Genomic DNA, 18,113 nt, shown 5'->3' with positions numbered 1-18,113 from the left:
CTCTCCAATGCCTTCACATCCTTCCTCAAGTATAGCTCCCAGAATGGGATGCAGTGCTCCAGATGAGGCTTAGCTCATGCACACTTGCCCTTGCCCGCTTCCCCCTCTCCACCTCCCTCGTGCTCTTTTGTGGCTGCAGGCCTTCATGCAAGCACTCTCCCACTCCTCCTGGAACCCATTGACACTCACCTTAATGACCTTCTGTGCCACCTTATGCCACAAGTCTAATGCCACAAGTCTAATCCCACTGGGTGACTTTCATTCCTACCTCCTCATTTTAAAATAAAATAAAGCAAATTAGTGGAAACACTGGAAATCTGAAACGAAAACTGGAAAAGCTGGAAGCATCAAGCAGGTCAGTAAGCATCTGTGGAAGAATAATCCTTCAACATTTTGGGTTTGTATCCTGAACTGAAAAGTAAGAGGTGCAAATATTCATGAATGGAATCAGAAAAAGGGACAGAGAAAGGAAAAATATAATTATCAAGCAGACAAATAGAGAGGAAGTGAAGTGGAATCATTGAATCAGTAATTTTCAGCATAGAAGGGAGTCCATTTGACCCATCGTTCATGTGCTGACTTTTTGAAAGGGCTATCTAATTAGGCTAACTCCCGTGCAAGTCTTTCCATTTCAAGTAAATGTCAAGCTCCTGGATTGCAGGATGATAATTTTTGCCTGATGCCTCCTGGCAGTAATGCCACATTTCTCATTTTATTGCTTTATTTAATGATTTGACTAATTGGGATGTGGGAATATTACTAGGGGACATCAGATAAAAATTAAAATCATTCGGATAAGACAGTCTAGTGATTTTGGTACTGGACTCAAAGGTTGTGTGTTCAAATTCCACTTTGACAAGCTGTGAAACTGATTTTAATAAATCATGTAATTTGTGGGCTTGCAACAGAAAAATAACCATTGCAACTTCCGGATGGTCATAAAACCTGAGCAGCCCACTAATGCCTTTCAGGGAAGGGAACTCGTCACCTGTTAATCAACTTGTATAACTCCAGCTTATAAAAACAGAAAATGCTGGAATAGCTCAGCAGGTTTGGCGGCATCTGTGGAGCAAGAAACAGAGTTAACGTTTGGAACCCGTATGACTCTTCCTCAGAATAAAATCTGCAGTTTTTTGCTTTTATCTTAATGTGTAACTGCAACAGTTTGTTTTCAATCTCAGATTGCAGTTTTCATTTTAGCTCCTGCAGAAAAGCATAGTCAGATCATAATTTTCATTAAATCTGAAATGTGTCCAGCTGTAAGCCTGACAGCAAAAAATGCCCACGCTTAAATTTTTCAATCCTCTGTGACCCAGCTTTTAAACCTCTTCTACAACACACAAACCTAAACACGTACCCCTGCTTCATTCCATGGAACTGTAGGAAATGGCCGTTAAATGGGTCAAAATGGCTGGCTGGCTTTATCACAGAAATACAACCGGGATACATCCAGTAATACCCCCTGGAACAGCAGTGAGAGCTGAAATCCACATTAGTGCTGGTCAGCTATTTGGACTCATCTGTCATACCAGTAAAATTTTAATGTGCAGACAGTGAAGAGGAGAGTAACCAAGTAAACTTTAGAAAATCTAGTAAATTTTATGCTTTCTAGGAATTGAAGCTTAACCATGAACAGAAAATTGCAAATGTTTGGTGCCATATTTTTTCCCCCTTGTCCGATCTCATATGTTTACAGCGTTTTTGTAGACATGAGTGTGGCTACAATATCTTGGCTTTCTATGGATGCCCTAGATTTTCACTGCAGTTGGGCAGTTAATTAATATGTTTGGAAGTTTATGTAACTGAGCAGCTGAATGTGACCTTGTGTGCCTAAACTGGCTGAAAGCTACCCCACCCTTGACAAGTTCTGTCAATCACATTGCTGCAAGGCCAAGTGCGCCTTTACCCTGTTGTTGAATGAAGTGTGGTGGGAGGAGTCTAGTATGAAGTTTAAACACCAGGGGAAATGGTAGCGTAGTGGTAATGTCACTGGACTAGTAATTCAGAGGCCCAGGTTAATGCCCTGGGGATCTGGGTTCATTAATGAAATCCGTTAATAAAATCTGGAATTGCAAGCTAGTCTCAGTAGTGGCGACCAAGAGACCATCGACAATTGTTGTGAAAAAATCCCATCTGGTTCACAAATGAAGGAAAGCTGCTGTCCTTACCTGGTCTGGCCTACAAGTGACTGCAGATCCACAACTGCCCTCTGAAATAGCCCAGTAACCCATTCAGTTCAAGGGCAGTTAGCGACGGGCAACAAACTGCCCACCAGCAATTGTCTTGCCAGCGATGCCCACATCCCATCAAAGAATCTTTTAAAAGACCTGCTGGGCCGAATGTCTGTTCCTGTGCTGCATGTTCAGTGTATATTCTTCATTTTCCTCACTTCTGTGGGTACACGCAGCTGAATAATTAGATTGCCAAAATATAATTTTGCCTTAGTTTATAAGTCTTTTAATGACATTGCATTCATTTTGAAAAGGTGTGTACCTGTGCTCCTGTTCCACTGAAGAAAAATATTCCTGATATGTTGTGCTCCATTTCACATCAGTTTCCCAACTCCAAATAAAATTGTGAATTGAGCTGGCCAGTTTTAATTATGTAGTACAGAAATCCATGACTGTTGAGTATTGCATTAAGTATTAATGCTCAGTCCCATGGAGGAGTGATGGTTACAGTTGAGTCTCTGTGCTTATGAACTGATGCATATCAAGCAAGGAATTAGAAATTGGAGGCTGCACTGTCTCCCAACAAAGAGGGTGGTAGAGAGAGTCCCTGGTGCCAACTACCATAGCAACAGCCTGGGAGTCCAAAGGCATTTTTTTAAATGGTAGTGGTGTTTATTTTTACTGAATCAAAACAGCAGAGCATGCTTGAGTGATAAATAAACATGCAGGACCACTGAATATTTTCAAGGGTTCTTGACTAACAAGGGTATCGAAGAGTATGGGGGTAGGAAGGAAAGTGGAGTTGAGGCCACAATCAGATCAGCCATGATCTTGTTGAATGGTGGAGCAGGCTTGAGTGGCCGAATGGGCTACTCCTCCTAAGTTATATGTTTGTATGTATGTTCCTTTGAGTCTGCTTTTCCTGTGCCTCTGAAACTGTATTCTGAGCATTATTTCTAATTCCTGCATCACTTCCTGGTGGAAAAAAGTTGAGGTTAATGCTCCTGGAGATGGTTTTCTTTCCAGTCCTGTTGGGAATAAAGTGTCTGTTCACCTGTGCTAAGGATGGTGGGAAAATGGTGCTTGCTGTAACATTAATTTTGCAAGAGGGAAGTAAAAGCAAATGCACCAAGCAAAATACAGAAAGCTCAGACCACCTTGTTCTGACTGGCTCTTTTAGTGACCTTACTCTTTGTGCTCCGCCCCATCATTTCGTAAACCTGGAGCTGTGTTAACCTGTTAAAGTTAGTGAAATAGGGAAGTCAGTATGGTGCATTGCAGGATGAATTAATATATAGTTCAAAGATGATGTGAAGCATGTGTGTACGTCACTTTACAATTTTAGAATACTCTTACAATGTGAGATGGAGAACTCAAGTTGACTCGATCTTGGTCAGTTTCATAGAATCATAAAATCATAGCATTGTTACAGCACATAAGGTGGCCATTCAGCCCATCTGTCCCTGCCAGCTCTCCTAAGGAGCAGTTCACTCACCTGCCCTCTCCCCACATTCCTTTTCAGCTATTTAGAAAATTTAGTAAAATGTAGAAAAAATTACAGCACTGAAGGAGGCCACTCTGCCCATCATGTCTGGCCGGCTGGATATCGAGCCCCCGAGCCATATTATGAAGACACTGTGCGAAAGATCAAGATACCTGATTTCAGCCAATGTGGCACTGGGAGCACACCAATTAGCTTTATGTGGTGTACCCAAAGAGGTAAAGTTCCTGCTCCATTCCTGTCTAATACTCTCTTCTGCAAAAACCACATGTATAAATTGGATTTAAATGGGATCAGCTTCGGATGCTTTGGCCTCTAAAGTCAAATAGCCTTCGAACTCGATCTTGGCTCACGTATGAGCAATGATCATTTGACAAGGTAGCACAAGGACCCTAACTCACTCCCCTTCACCTGCCACTCCCAACAGGAATCAGCATTTCAGAAGGGAGACAGGATGCTAGGAAAGTGAAATCATAGAGTATATGCAATTTTGCAATTGGACAAAAAGAACTTTGAATTTAGCAAAAAATAATTTGTTAGCTTTAAATCCAAAAAAGGACAATCGACTGCTGCAAATACTGTTTGCAGTGAGAAGCACAATGAAAATATAAAAATATTCTGAACCTTGTAAAAATTGTTCTCAAAAGATTGAAAATCAGTAATGTGCAATTGTTATGTAAAGGTCTTATTTAATTTTATCTACGTTTCCAATGATTCAGAAATGTCAGTCCTGTAAATTGCAGGCACAAGGTATATGTTAAAGGGTACTTGTATATTAAAAAAGCCAGCTGAACAAACTCATTTCAAAATAGTGATTATTTAGATTACTTTAAACTAATAAACTTTCAAGGCACACCAAGTGTCACACCCCTAGGGCACAATCTAAATCACTTCTCCATGGGAACCCAGATTCTCTTTGAGGATGTTAAATGTCCTTTGTGTTAAAGGGGCACTACAACAAGACAAAATACTTGGAAAAGCATGTTTTTGTTTCTAAACACACAACACAATGCATGTGCCTCAAAAAAGCATTACCTCATTTGCGTGTGACCAAAGTGACACGTAACCTGTCCTGAGTCTTCTCTGCTAAGCAATAAAATATTTGTCAGAAATGTTTTTATCTGAAGGTGGTGCCTTCTTTAAGAGCCTTCCTTTGTATGTTATCTCTAGCAATTTATTGTTCATTTGGGATTATATGCTTCTTTGTAAATATATCTATATAAAGGAATTTACACTGAAGGTTATGACCTTGTGAATAGCAAAAAAGCAACTGGCAAGATTGCCAAATAAAATGTCGATTTGCTTGCTGAATTTTCTATAAGGTTCTGAAGAGTAAGCGATTAAGGTACAGCAATGGAAAAATCTTGAGCTATCTTGTGAAACACAAATAACCCAGAAAAAAAACACAATTTGTGCCACAGTAGCTGCAGAGCTACAGTGGCAGCATTATTAAAGCTTTCAAGGCCAAGCTGTTGACTGATTAGATAGCCTTTCTGTATGGTGTAATCAGCTCCAAAGCCTCATACATAGAAAGCCCTTTTATTGATTTTCTTCTGCAGACTGTCAGCATGTTTTAGAAGAGGATGTTATTAAATCTATTGTATGGGCATCATATCATATCTGAATAACTCCTGTCCTGGAAGCAAGTGTTGTACTGTTCATTTTGAGTCTCAAAGAATCTTTCCTTCAGTGCAATAATCTTTAATATCTCTTCCAGAAAAGTGCAGAGTGCACAAATGTGAATTCTGCTGCATGAATTAAATTTAAAAATCACATTTTCCCCTTATGTTCTGTTGTCTTGAAATGGTGATTTGATTCCACGAGCTCACTGAATTGGTTATTATATTTGGGAGTCAAGATGCTGATTGGTTGTTCCAATGTAGAAGGCATCATATCTAAGCCCAATCCTTTCTATCAGGGGACAGTGCTGGATAGCAATCAGGAGTGGATTTTTTTTTCAATTTTCTTCCATGCCCTCTATAACCCACAGGCACTGAAAAGGCTTTTTAAATAAAAATCTTTGCAATGATCATTATATTCCACAGCTTCATCAGCTATTAAGTTTATTAATTATTGGACTCTACATGCTGAAGCTAACTTTAGTTGAACAATGAATTGGAGTTGCAAAGATAAATGACTGTTGTTCAAAATGGAATTTATTGTATCTGAAATGTGCAAACTAGAAATGGTAGGAGTGCTCCTTTGCATCAGGAGGCCCTAGTTCTTGTACCTTACTACTTCCCCCCTGGTTGTGAACACCGGGAGATTAAAATTGAGACAGAAGCACTCAAGTTTTTAAGTGGAAAGTTGCAAGGTCATGCTCACTTGAGGCTCAGAGATTAGAGTGTAGTAGGATGGTTGTTGCAAGTTACTTGTTTAAGTCAAGCAAGACAACTCCGATATGAGGAAATGTACAGTGCTTGATTATTTTGTGATATTACATAAAGCTGTTATTCTGACTGAGTTATTGAGTCCTACAACGAGTTGCTCTGCAACTTCAACTTCCCTTGAAATAAAGCAGCTTTATGATTGGCATTTTTTTGCCAACTGCCTTTGCAAAGATGGAAGGTGCCTACGGGGACTGGTGAAGAACATCAATGTCCTATTCAGATTACAATGAGATACTATTCTTGTATCTCTGGGGTGCACTGTTGTACATTTACTTATTGAGTAGTTCAGACAGTCCATCCAGAAGTCAGACACACATTGCTTACAAGGGATAATGAGCAAAACCATACCCAAGGGAAAACCAAAATTTGGTACAAATTTATTCTAATGTGGAAAATGCCAGACTGCAGTTATGCTCACTTTTCCTTCTGAAATTTCGAAAGTTGATCATCTTTATATTTTAATGCAAATGGAACATAAAGCTCAGTTGTGCATGATTAGAAAAATGAGTGATAAAGATTCTGAAAAGTAAAGCTTGCTGCACAGAATTCCCAGCTGTGACTGAGTTATAATTGCACCCTGTGAGGTAATTACCATATGGCATTTAATCAGTAAAGAAGTTGATCGCAGTGCTCGAAAATTAAAGAAAAGGAGCAAGAAAAGTCTGGATGGAGTGCTTAATGTTACGTTGTGGGGAAGGGAGAATATGGGTGTTCACAAATAAAACAGTTTTACCCAAATAAGAACCCCAGCATGGTGGCTCTCAATGCACCTGTAACCTTAAGGACAGTCCAGCATACTATAGAACCTTTATTGTCGCAACAGTTGCCCTTGGCTCTAAATATGCAGAGGATTTTTTTTTACTTTGTGGAGGACATCGCACCCCTAGTATTCTCAATGCATACTTACATTGACCCTGGCCAAAGTGTTCCCACATTATTCTTCTTCTTCTTGTGTTTAACTGGTTAGAGAGGGGAGGTGGTGGCATAGTGGTATTGTCGCTGGAATTGTAATCCAGAGACCCAGGGTAATGCTCTGGGGAGCTGGGTTCAAATCCCGCCATGGCCAAATCTGAAATTAAAAATCTATTGATGACCATGAAACCATTGTCCATTGTTGTAAAAACCCATCTGGTTCACTAACGTCCTTTAGGGAAGGAAATCTGCTGTCCTTACCTGGCCTGTGACTACATGTGACTCCAGACCCACAGCAATGTGGTTGACTCTTAAATGCCCTCTGAACAAGGGCAATTGGGGATAGGCAATAAATGCTGGCCTTGCCAGTGATGCCCACATCCCATGAATATTTTTTAAAAATTGATCCTACTGACGAAAGGTGTGAACTTAATGCAGGGCACAAGTTGGAGTCATGCAATTTACTTTAATATAGCGCCTTTCATGAAATAAAAGTCTTGGTGTTTACTGGAGAGCAAGTCGATAATGATCAATAAGTGGACCAAAAGTTAAACTCAGTGAATGTTCAGCTAAAGAGGTAAGTCTTTTTTTGTTTCACTGGCTATTAAGATTGTGTGTGAGAGAGAGGTGGCAGAGGGCACAGTGCTTTGCAAAAGAATTCTAAAGCGCTAGAGCTATGGCCTGCTATGTTGTTGCCTGCAGTCGGATAAAGGAAGGGGTGCTTTGGTAAGCCCAGAAATTAAGCCACCAAGCGGTACTGACCACGTAAATGAGCAAGTTAAGGCAGCCTCGATATGAACCACTAGTCCTTTGTGTATTCTGTTTGTAGAGCTGGTTGAAGCTTAAAAGGTACTGTTAAAAGTTTTAATCGCTCATTATTTTGCTAATGTTAGTCAAACTTAGTGGTGCAACTGCAGTGAGAGGCTGTGGGGAGCATAGCACCAAGTAATGTGATATCATCCCAAACTGGCACAAAAGTCGCATTGTACCTTGTTTAGAGAAAAAAAGAAATTATCCCATTGGAAGTGAGTTATTTCCGAAAAAATTAAACCACTCCTGTCCTGCCAATTTGGAAGCATTCCCAGCAGTGTCTCGGTGGAGGCATGCACAGAGCCAGCAAGTGTGTATGTTTTCAATCCTACAGCCTTCAACTGATATTTACACACTTCACTTCGCTTCTAGCACTTCACTTCTCGCCTGAGCTAAGGAATGGAGAAGGGAGGAAGAGTGGCGCCATTCAAAAGAATGTACATTACTTCACTGACTTACATATAGAACAAAACAAATTGCAGCAGGTGGTGGTCTGGAAAGCTCTTTTTCTTCAAAATAATTCCCAGTGTTTATCTGAAAAAAAAGTGAAATTCTGTTAAATTGATTGTTAAATTTTGGAGCTCCACAGCACAGGAGGCCAATTGCTCCTTTATGCCTGCAAGAGCAATTTAAAACTAATCCCACTGCCTAGTGCTTTCCCTCTTGCACCCCCCTCTACCCCTCCTCCTTTGCCCTATATTACCATCTGCTTCAGATGTTTGTCCAGTATCTTTTAACTGATGCATTGGCTCTGCTTCAACTGCTCCCTGTGGCAAAGCATTCCACCCTGCCACAACTCTGCATTTCCCCCGACTGTTCTCCTGAAATTGATGAGCTCTCATCACTCAACCAGGGAAAGTTTTCCCTGTCGCTTCATGATTTTAGAAACGTTATTAAATTTACTCTATAGTTTGCATCACTAGATTTAGTCCCTGTATCTCGAGTCTTCCCGCATAAAAGATACAGCTCCTGGACTCCGTTTTCAAACTAAAATATTCCACAATATTGACAGTGTTTAGGACTCACTTGTTATAAGGCGATAAGGTATCAATTTGCTCCGCTTGTATGTGATATGCTTTTTAATGGCTCAGTGGGTAACCTTCTCGCCATCTTTCAGGTGAAATGTTGCACCGAAGCTCAGTCTGCCTTCTCGGGTAGTCATAAAAAGTTCTGCAATACTATTTCAAAGCCATACTTGCTCCTGGGCGAACAACTGGCCCAATGAGATCACGGCCAATAATTATCTTATAACCAACACCACTAAAACAGTTATCTCATTGTGGTTTGTGGGAGTTGCTGTGTGAAAATTCATGTTTCCTACATTACAGCAATGACTTCACTTCACAAAGTGCTTAATTCGCTGTAAAGCAATTTGGGACGTCCCAGGGTCATGAAAGGCACCAAACAAATGCAAATTCTTTGTCTTTTGTAAATGAAGCTAACTGATTTGGCCTAAGTTTGGGGAGGACTGCAATTAGACTGTAATTCAACATGAGCCTGGAGATGCAGGATAGAAGGAACCTTTATAATATCGATTTTTCAAAATGCAACTTCTTTGTGACCTGAAGAAAAGGTCGCTCAAAAAAAAGCCTTTAGTTTTCAGGAAAGGTCATTCAGATTGAATCTGTCTACCACAGCTGGGTTGTGTTTCACCTCATTACTGTTGGACTTCTAAGACGAGTACCTCACAATATGTTGTACCTCGGGGAGCAGCAATGTTGACATTAACTGTTTAATCTTGTTTGTACTTCCTGGAAGTTGGACCAAATGCTGCCCTGAGTTGCCCTTTCAGCCCCATGAGGTCACATGGAATCTGGACTCCCATTGTGTGGAGGGGCGCAGCAGGGTAGGCAAGATGTAAAAGATATTTGAGAGTTTTAGTATAACGGATACCTGGGAATGATTACAAGACTGTGCTGTTATTAAGGGACTCAAGTTACAAAGAGTGGGCAATTTAGAACTGTTACCTGATCCCCTGAGATGAAGCTGCTGCCTAAAAAAAGTCATGGAGTGCATATATTTCTGTTTGAGGTGCCTTTTTTTATTGTTGGTTGGATGTGCTTATTTTGGTAACCATGTAATGCTCTTACTGATGGATGGATAACTGTGGTGGAATCACCAAAAGCTTAGTGTCAGCGAATAGTTGATTACTGGCCGTGGGTATACAATCGAATATTGTTTTCTCATGTTCACAAAATGGATTCAACATACCATGTTGTTATAACAAACCATTACAGGAAAGACAGAAATACATTTTTTTGTTTATCTTTCACAAAAAAAACTCTTTCTTGGGCAATTTGCTGCAGCTTGAGGTTATTACTTTTACCGTATAAAGCAGATAGCACTGTTTAAGGTTACAAAAGTATGGTTGAGGAGTGCCAGGCTCCCCAAGATTACAAGATATTTCCTACATAACAAGACTGACTACAGTTCAAAATTATTTAATTGTGAAAGGCGCTATATAAATAGAATCATGCAGCACAAGAGGTCATTTGGCCTATTGTGCTTGTGCTGGCACTTTGAAAGAACTATCCAACTAGACCCCTTCCCTGCTCTGTCCCAGTAGCCCTGCAAATTTTTTTTTCCTTTTTATGTATATATCCACTACTCTTTTGAAAGTTATTACTGATTCTGCTTCCCCTATCCTTTCAGACAGAGAATTCCAGATCATAACTTGCTGTAAAAAAATACATTCTCATCTCCTCCTGGCTTTTTGTCATTATCTTAAATCTGTGTCCTCTGGTTACTGACTCCTCTGCCATGATAAACAGTTTGCTCTTAAGGAGAACAATTTCAGCTTCTCTAGCCTCTCCACATAACTGAATTCCCTCATCCCGATGTTTTTTTTTTCTGCACCTTCTACAAAACAAAAAAAAAACAACAGTCTTGTCTTTTGTTTTTTTTTTAATTGATACAAGTAGGGCAGACATTAAGCTCTTTCTAGCTCATTCATCCAACAAAACCTGGTGGTTACCTGCCAACATACGAACAAGGAGCAGGAGTAGGCCATTCAGCCTCTCGAGCCTGCTCCGCCATTTAATAAGAACATGGTTGATCTGACAGCAACCTAAAATCTGCATCCCATCTACCCCCAATAATCTATCACCCCTTGCTTACCAAGAATCTATCCACCTCTGCCTTAAAAATTCAAAGGCTCTGCTTCCACCACCTTTTAAGAACATAAAAAATAGGAACAGAAGTAGACCATTTGGCCGCTCGAACCTGCTCCGCCATTCAGTAAGGTCATGGCTGCTCATCTTATGTTTCGATTTCCACATTCCCACCTAACCCCGATAACCTTTGATTCTCTTGCCTAACAAGAATCTATTCAAAAATATTCAATGACCCTGCCTCCTCTGCCTTCTGAGGCAGAGATTTCCAAAGTCACACAACCCTCTGAGAGAAAAAAGTTTCTCCTCCTCTCTGTCCTAAAAAGGTGACCCCTAATTTTAAAAGTGTCTCCTAGCTCTGGACTCACCCACAAGAGGAAACATCCTTTCGACATCCACCTTGTCAAGGCCGTTCAGGATCTTGTATACTTCAATCAAATCACCCCTCACTCTTCTAAATTCCATTAGTAACAAGCCCAGTCTGTCCAAACTTTCCTCATAAGACAACCCTCTCATTCCAGGTATCAATCTAGTAAACCTCCTTTGAACCACCTCCAATGCATTTACACCCTTCCTTGAATAAAGAGACCAAAACTGAACACCAATGCCCTCTCACCAATTTCTGGAAGAGTATTCCAAAGGCTTACAACCCTCTGAGGGAAAATTTTTTGCCTCATCTCTATTTCAAACGGGCGACCCCTTATTTTTAAACAGTGACCCCCTAGCTCTAGATTTTTCCACAAGAGGAAACATCCTCTCCACATCCACCCTGTCAAGACCATTCCAGGTATTAGTCTGCTGAACCAGCATAATTAATGCTTGATATGAACCTCCTGTTGACCACTGTACTTGTTGATACTATAACAAATTGGTGAATAGCTTGTGTTCAAAGGAAACTTTTGAATTGACAATTGCCACTTTAATTAACCCAAATTTATTTCATGGACAGGTTACATAGGTTGTTTTCCTTAATCATGAATTTTTAGGCAGCATTCCCCACTGCTACTGGGAGTGGAGGCTGGAGAAATAATGGAGGTGTTCATCGAGTACTTTGCATCTATCTTTACAAAGGAAAAACTAGCTACCCAGGCAGAGGTAAGAGAGGAGGTAACTGGAGGAGGCACACTAGAAGAACTTAAAATCGAGAGGAAGGAGGTGTTGGAAAGGCTATTTTTACTTAAAATAGATGAGGTACAAGGACCGGATGAGATACATCCAAGGGTACTGAGGGAAGTGAGAGTGGAAATTAGAGAAGCACTAGGGATAATCTTCCAGGCCTCCTTCGACACAGGGGAGATGCCAGAGAACTGGAGAACTGCAAATGTTACCCCCTTGGACATTCCACCATCATCATCTTGACTCATACATGAAGAATAATCATTGAGAGGGGATTCAGAAGGCTGCTGCTATCACGGAATGATGTCCCTCAGCAGCGATGAGAGAAACTAGGACGAGAAGCACAAGCCATTAAAAATTTTTCTTTTAAATTTTATTTCCGATCACTAAATCATCTGGATTTATAATACTTCCATCTCATCTATACTTAATTCAGTGTGTCACAGAGATGCACTCCATCAGTGATTTGACCAGTCCTGATATTTTGTTAAATCTGTAATGTGTTTTTCTGAACTGCAGAAAATATATATTTTTTTGATGATTTGGTACTTGAGCTCACGGTCTATGTAATTTTAAATTTGTTTTTCAAATGTCAATTTGCAATATCTGTCTTGGCTGACATTTCCAAGTGGTATTCTCATTATTCAGTGCCTGCAGATAGATGATAAGGAACCAGCCTTATGTAAATAGATGAAAAAGGACACAGGAACACGTGGGAAGAATCTTTTTGGGTTTTTAGGTTAGGGGAGGGTCGGGTGGGGAATGCTGGCTTCCTCAGCTTCTCACCCATAGTTGTTTCACCTTTGTATAGCCACGGGAGCAGCATGGAGCAAATTAAAATGTTTTTTGTGAGCATCCTGACCACTGCGCATACAAGGTCAGCTGTCCTGTAGCATGTCTTCAGGTTTGGGCCAACTACTTCCTTCTAAGTTTCCCACAGTGAAGTGCCTCATTTGTGCATGGCTTTTACTTAATAAAAATTCGCTCCCAGTGTCTTCTGTGTGTGAATGAATTGCCCAGATTGCTGAGTGGCATAGTGTCGAAAGGCCCAGACTTTATTTCTGTGGTTCGTCCACCTCAACTTTAATCTCAGCCATGTTTATTTGATACCCTTGAGCTGGGATTGAGGATGGAGGGAGAAACCAGTTTGCGTTCTTGCTCCTGATTGCTAGCTAGTGACCTATGATGAAGCATGGTGGGGACAGGATTATACTTAGCTGAAATGCTTTCCATAGTGGATTAGTCTGCCGGCCCAAAAATTTACTACCAAGGCTCTATGAAGAGTGTTGGCTTAGTGAGGTATTGGATGACTATCCACCTACATGGAACTTTATCCCAACATGAGCTTCTGGGGTAATATTGTTTCTGGATCAAAGTGTAAGCAGGGCATTATCAATTATATATCTCCTTTTTTAAAATTTCCATTAACGGGCAACTGGATCAATTTTGTCCATCCTTTATCATCCGAAATCAAAATTACCCCTTTGTCTTCAAGATAAAAAGAGTAAAACTCCCATTTCTCATCACACGTAGTTGATGGATTAGAGAAGGAGTGGACAGATGGCAGACTCCACTCCTAATTCAGTGCTTCAGAATAAAGGAGCTGATTCATGGGCTTCACTTCGCTCATTACTTCAGGTAACCTTGAACACAAATGAATACCAAGAAAAAATCTGTGGGATCGTTTGGACCCTGGCACACTCTGATAACCTAACTTTTACCACAAGATAGCAATTAGAGATTGAATTTTCACTATGCATTTTGATCTGCTTTCAGCCCTTGTGCAGCAGTTAGAATGATATTCGAGGAAAAAGAAATTAACCTACATTCTTTGTTGAACAGTAGCTTCCTAAAGAAAAGCAACACTGGACTTTTCATGTTTTTGACATGAGTATTGTCATGCACTTTAGCCAACCAAGAACCTCCACAGCCTCCACAAAAATTGCAATTTCCACCTTAATACTGAGGCTGCTTTGCTGGCTTATTGTCGAGGTTCTTGAACTGTCAAACCAAAGAAACCTCAGGCTCTCAGTCAGTATATTATCACAGCATGTTGGTGTTGAAACGCCACATTTTGCAGTGGAAAGAAATTGGACTAAGGCATCAAGGTGTAACCCCATTCCTGGACAGATTATCTGGCACTAGTTTTATACTTCACTCAATACAGCCTTAGACTTGTTTTTGCTTACTGCAGTTTCTGAAAGTATTTGTTATTGGGAGTGGCTTTTGAAACCCATGACTTTTTTTTCTCTCTTTTTCCCATATACTCTGTCTCCCTTTCTCTCTTTTTAAATTCTATTTCTCTCTCCCTCTCCTTGTGTTTTCTCTCTTTCCTCAGCCCCAAAACCCCTCCCTAGGGCTCCCATGTTCTATCTTGGTCTGATAAAGTGACTCCAACTAAAAAGCACACGAGTATATTTGATAAGGTAGCTTTGGGTTCTGCAGTCATGTCTTGAGTGTAGTGGCATTCATTCATTGCTCTTTGGGGAAGGTAACTGGAGGGGTTCCGCACCAAGGAAACTGTGTGCTCCAGCTTGATTCACCACGTTAAAATTAGCGGAATAAAAGCAAGCCTAGCTAATAGAATTTTATCTCCATCTAACTTCATAACATTCACAACTGCAAAATTAAAATTTTTTTTAAAAGTTCCCCTCAAACTAAAGAATTCATTTACTGACCAGTAAAAGGTATCCCTAGGGTGACCATTGTCATCTTTAATCATTTAAATACCTTCACAATTGTAATTTTTGTAGTTTAATATTAATGAAAGAATAAATTTAAAATGAATCTAAATTATGTATTTTCCAGTCCAAATGATTTATGATGCATATTGTAAAATACCCATTTTAAAATAGCATTTTTATTAACACTAGAATGTTCACACTTTGTAATTAAGTACAGTGCATAACTGTGCTTTACATGCTCATTTTTGCATTGTTTTTATGTTGATTTTGTAGAGAGGGTGCCAAATGGTTCCAGGGATGAAGGAGCTCAGTTACATGGATAGATTGGAGAAGCTGGGCTTATTCTCCTTGGAGAAGCGAAGGTTGAGAATCATGTGTCTAGTCAAAGTATGTAGAGAAAATCTGTTACTATTGGTGGGAGAATTAAGAGGTCGACACTGAGAGGTTATTTCCCTTGGCTGATGAATTGAGAACACGGAGCCACAGTCTTGGGATAAGGGGCCAATCATTTAAGACTGAGATGAGGAGGAATTTTTTCACTCAAAAACTTGTGAATCTTTGGAATTCTCTATCCCAGAGGGCTGTGGATACTGCATCGTTGAATAAATTTATGGCTGCGCTAGACTAATTTTTGGTGTCTCTGGGAATCGATGGATACGGAAAAGTGCAGTTGAAGCCGAAGATCAGTCAGTTAAACACCACATTGAGCAACACCAGAACATTTCTTGCTCTTCCTGAATTGCTTCATCCGCACCAAGATTTTATGGTAATACAGATCTTAAGACAGCATTAATAACTTTAATCAAATATATACTAAATAAACAAAATTTAACAATTGCTGTCAATTAGCTCCCCAGTAACTCAATATCTGGGTAAGGATTGGGAGGAGAAGAAATTTCCTAGGGTACTCGTGCTTTCATGTTGTTCAACAGTTCATGTTGAAAGGTACATGTACGTGGACTCTGGTCAAGTTCTAGACGCTCCTGACCAAATATCCTGCTAGCAACATGTGAAATATGTTTCACATAAAATAACTCAAACACTTAAGGCCCAATTTTAACTCAGTGCATTTTGAGTCAGTTAAAATTGGGCCCATAATGTTCATTTAGTAACAAAATGAGAGTTCATGCTCATTGCTGCAATTTTTCATTCTTTTGAAGGTAACAACAAATCTTCATCTAATATCTTTCAAATTAATCCCAAACTGCGACAGAACCATTAAGTAGTGAATAATGGTTTTCATTTAATTTTTTTTTAATCGAGTTCTCTGATGTGAAACTATCTGTCATTCCAAATGAATAAACAAGCTCCCTCCTTTCTCCATCTCTGATCACTCATTCAGTGGACTAATTTTCAAGTAGTGTTATCTGATTTAATGCATTTTGAGACATCTGAACTGCGCCAGCAACAAATCCATTCGGAAAAAGCATAAAAGGAACAAAATACAAAATTGTATTGTGTTCTGCAAGCACTTTGGATGTAGAAGAGCCTTGGAGTTTAGATTGACTTGAGGATACTTCAGTACATTACCACCATGGCTGTCACAAGGGGCATAGTCCAGATTGTAAAAATTAAAGGCTAATTTTGTGGTCATAATTATCACCCTGCTGCAACTTCTTATCTCTTGCCTTTTTCTTCCCTTTTCCAAAGTAATGGCTTGTTAGGGTCCTCGTTAGTCTAATATTTACAGATGATTGGATAGAAGGAAACATTGCAGCTGAACCCTATCCTATCCTTAATTGGCCTACACAGAAAAGCTATTTCAAAAGTCAAATAGTATCTGGCAGAAGCGGGAATCCTAGAACTCCTTATTTTTCTCTACTTCCCTAAAATTCCCTGATCTAGTGGCCTGAGGCCGTTTGTAGTCTCCTAGTTGTTTATGGCAAAGTTAACACAATACAGAAAAAAGCTGTAATCTTGTTAACCACATTTAGCCATGCTTATGGACTCGACTATCAGACCATCTCTGAGCTCATACTTACATATCAAGGCTGTATGGCTGGGATAAAGAACTCTAAACTTTAAAACTCCATTGATAACTGTTGCTCTTGAATACTGTGGCAGGAGAATGTCAGTTTTGTCAGTAGAAATGTAACTCTGCATTCTGAGGGAATTTCGTTTTCTTGGGGTTGATGACCTGAAATAAAACACACATACTGTTTTGAAATTTGGTATCTTTTATCTTAATTTGCATTGAAAATAAAAATCCTGTTATTTCCCTTGGAGTGTTAAGCCCAGGTTCTCTATAAGATCTATATTGAACAGTCTCATGTAGAATAGTGATATTTTTTGCTTCTGAGTTTTAGTTAATCTAGTTTCGGGATGCAGCCCGCAAAAGCATCTTGTTGTAGTGTAAGCTAATGTTCAGTGAGGGAGATTGTATACCACAAAATTAATCAGGAAATCTACACCCTCTTGTACGTTTCCCATTTTAAAATGTCTATTTTTTAAGACGTATTTTTGAACCATAAAACCCTAACTTTATTTTTATTTTCATACTACTTTTCTCCACTCTCTCAGGTCCCTGATTCTTGCTTCAGGTAGGGTTCCCACTATTACTGGGCACCTTGGATACCATGCACACACACCTGTAACTCCATTTTACCTAGAGTTTCACATCCCGTGTTGTCGATTTCATCCTCTACTCTGGGCTCTCTTTCCAATGTGAGAAACACAACACAACGGTAAATGAGACGTTAAATTAAGACTCCATTTATTCTTTCTGGGGTGTACATAAAAGTTGACATGCTTCTATCTTGGAGAACAGCAGGGGATTTCTCCCTAATGCCCTGGCCAACATTTATCCCTCAACCAACACCTAAAAATCTGATGAGCTGGCCAAGTTTACGTTGCTGTTTGTAGGAGTTTGCTATGCACAAATTGTCTGCTGTGTCTTCCTACATGACAACAGTGACTATGGGCTGGATTTTACAGATCACTCCTCCCATCCCTGCCCTCCCCCTATCTAATAAGTCAGGGGGGAGCCCGCCCCGGCGAAGAATAGCTGCAGTGAGATTTCTGCCCATCAGGGAAATGAATTCCCGTCTCAGAGCAGCAGTTCAATTGGAGCGGTGGCCACTGCCAGTTTTGCACTCGGGTCTTGATGGGGTGAGCTGTGTCGGATCGCAACTTTTTGAGTGTCTCACCAGGTGCCAAGCTGGCGGGTCTAGGCGGGGGAGGGGTCTGGGGTTTGAGGGACCATGGGAGGAGAGGAACCTTGGAGAGGTTAACAACTTCAGGGTGGGTCATCCAATGAGTCCAGGGGCCCTGTTAAGGAGAGAACCCCGCCCACCATCAGTCCTTGCAAAGAAACCTGCTAGGTTGGATGCTTGGCGTGGGCCTCTCCCGCCGCCTATTGAATTGTTCTTAAGAGCCTCAATTGGCCCACTTGTGGGCGGGCTGCCCAAAGCCACCCCAGG

The 18,113-nt window shown here is 40.3% G+C and overlaps 1 protein-coding gene and 1 long non-coding RNA gene across 2 annotated transcripts in view; one reads left to right on the top strand and one right to left on the bottom strand.

The window, feature by feature from the left end:
* LOC144686076 (uncharacterized) overlaps positions 1-9,004 on the bottom strand; it is a 28,129-nt gene extending 19,125 nt beyond the window's left edge. Inside the window, exons 1-2 of the long non-coding RNA XR_013577847.1 lie at positions 8,811-9,004; positions 8,244-8,318 (exon numbers count right to left, since the gene is read on the bottom strand). This is a non-coding gene — a long non-coding RNA (uncharacterized LOC144686076). The remainder of the gene's footprint in view (positions 1-8,243; positions 8,319-8,810) is intronic.
* Positions 1-18,113, top strand: part of diaph1 (diaphanous related formin 1) — a 348,897-nt gene that overhangs the window by 201,149 nt on the left and 129,635 nt on the right. The gene's annotated exons all lie outside the window — the stretch shown is intronic.

Source organism: Cetorhinus maximus, chromosome 10 (assembly GCF_964194155.1).
Source record: "Cetorhinus maximus chromosome 10, sCetMax3.hap1.1, whole genome shotgun sequence".
Classification (NCBI taxonomy): Eukaryota; Metazoa; Chordata; class Chondrichthyes; order Lamniformes; family Cetorhinidae; genus Cetorhinus; species Cetorhinus maximus.
This window is presented reverse-complemented; position numbering and strand designations above follow the sequence as displayed.